The sequence below is a fragment of the Rhinopithecus bieti genome, unplaced genomic scaffold (genome assembly GCF_001698545.2).
Source record: "Rhinopithecus bieti isolate Rb0 unplaced genomic scaffold, ASM169854v2 scaffold_6022, whole genome shotgun sequence".
Lineage (NCBI taxonomy): Eukaryota > Metazoa > Chordata > Mammalia > Primates > Cercopithecidae > Rhinopithecus > Rhinopithecus bieti.
The window spans coordinates 2,211,217-2,213,513 of NW_016805265.1; the positions used below are offsets into that span (position 1 = coordinate 2,211,217).

Consider the following 2,297-nt stretch of genomic DNA (forward strand, 5'->3'; position numbering starts at 1 on the left):
AATGTATTTTAAGGGACAGGTGCTGTGGCTCATGCCTGTAATTCCAGAGTTTTGGGAGGTCAAAGCAGGATGATCGCTTGAGGCCAGGAGTTTGAGATCAGCCTGGCTAACATAGTAAGGCCTCGTCTCTCTACAAAAAAAATTAAAAACTTGGCAGGGGATGGTAGTACACACCTATACTCTCAGCTGCTTAGGAGGCTGAAGCAAGAGAATTGCTTGAGCCCAGGAGTTTGGGCCTGCACTCCAGCCTGGGCAACATAGTGGGATTCTGCCTCTCTCTCTCTCTCTCTCTCTCTCTCTCTCTCTCTCTCTCTCTATATATATATATATATATATATATAAAATTCCTGAAAAAAAATATATATTTTTCAGGAATTCTATGATGCACATCCTTGGACATAAATCTTCACATACGTTGCTTGATCTTTTCTCCAGAAAAAAAATTCTGCTGCCTACCGAACTGCAGGCTAGTGACCTGGGGGCCTACAAGCAGGTCCAGAAGGGACCCCTGAAGCCAAAAGGCATCGCAGAGCTCGGAGTGACCAAGCAGAAGAAGAAAAAGAAGCACAAAGACAAGGCACAACTCAGGAAGCGACGGGAACAAGCAAAAAGAATGAGGAGGAGAAGTGGTGCGACCTGGACAGGCTGACCCCAGCCCAGGAGAAAGTGCAGGAGAAGCGACAAATGGAAAGGATCCTGAAGAAAGCATCCCAGACCCACCAGCAGAGAGAGGAAGGCTTCAGCAGACACCCGGACGCACACACGGAGCATCGTAACACCCCAGAGTCAGCTGGACCCCGCAACCACCCACCGCTGGGACAGAGCAGCATCCAGGGGACGCAAAGGCCAAGTCGGGTTGTGTCTGTTTCCTCTGGTGTATTCTAGAAACTTTGCTTTACACACACCCCTGCATCTTCTGCTACAAAGTGCTTTTCAAAGACATGCACCCCATTCTGGAACTTGATTAAAGTAAGCCTGTCCTTTTTGTTTAAGTTCCTTGGTAACACCTAGAAGATATATCCTTTTGGTTTGGATTGGAAGTTTCTAAAAGTCTATCCAGAGGTACAGCCCATTTCTGCGTCCGGGCCATGTAAAAATATTTTACCTGCTAGTGGCACCTATAATAATGCTCTGAGGCCAACCAGCTGTCTTTGCCTGGATGAGACGGACCCCAAAGGATTGGAGCTAATGCCAGCCTGGCCTGCAGTGTGCAGACCCCCACGGGACCTAGCGTGGGCACCCTTCCAAGCTCCATCCAGCTTGGGGCTTATGCTGTTCCCTGCAGGCCACAGGGAAGCCACTTGCAACTTTGTGGCCTTGACTTCCTCCTCAGCCACCTGGCCAGTGGGACAGCACAGCCTGGGTAGCAGAACAACCATCTAAGGCAAGGATGGGCCACACACCTTGTCCCTTTCTGAGCCCATTCCCCCCAAACGCCACACCCTTCCAGGCACCTCTAATGGGTATTGTCAAGGCAGGCATCACTCATGGGTCACGGCATTCTTTGCATTGGAAGCCAGACGCAGATTGTCTCTCAACCCTCAGCCCAGGGCTCCAGGCAGCCTCTTGTATTTACCCAGAGTTGGTACATCACATGGAGCCTGTTTGGCATTCCTGCCCTAAGGACACCTCAGGGTGACAGGACCAGGGCAGAGCCCCAGCACAAACAGGCATGGGTGTGGTCACCTGGGAGGCCCAGGTGGCAGTGCTAGAGGGCTAAGATTTTGGGGGCCTGTGTGTCCTGGATGCGGCTGCATATGCTGTTGGGAGAAACGGTCTCTGTTGACATAGATACTGAAAGAATAACGAAGACAGAAGAGAAAACCAAGCGTGGAATTTGGGGTTGTCCTATGTGAACTACAGAATAAAGCAAAAACCAGTTATTGAAAAGAAAAAAAAAAAGACAAAAGAAAAAAAGAAAAAATTCTAGACACAGTATTTCCAGGTCATATTTTTAAAGCCTTGACAGTCCTCTACATATATGAAGTCCTTGTTTACAGTGTTTATGTTACCATTATTTAAATTGTTGATAATCTGACCAGGCACAGTGGCTCTCGCCTGTAATCCCAGCACTTAGGGAGGCAGAGGTGGGAGGCTACTTTGAGTCCAGGAGTTTGAGACCTGCCTGGGCAACATGGCGAGATCCCATTCTCCGCAAAAAGGAAAAAAAAAAAAAGACACACAAAAAAGTAAATTGTTGGTAACCCAGGAGATATTAAAAGGTATTTAATTTTTTTCTTATTTTATCTGCATTTCTAGGTTTATTATTGAAAGTAAACCTTTCGGCCGGGTGTGGT

General features: G+C 47.8%; 1 pseudogene; it reads left to right on the forward strand.

The window, feature by feature from the left end:
• The first annotated feature begins 382 nt into the window (after positions 1–382).
• On the forward strand, positions 383–885 carry LOC108529492 (protein FAM32A pseudogene; annotated as a pseudogene).
• Positions 886–2,297: the final 1,412 nt, after the last annotated feature.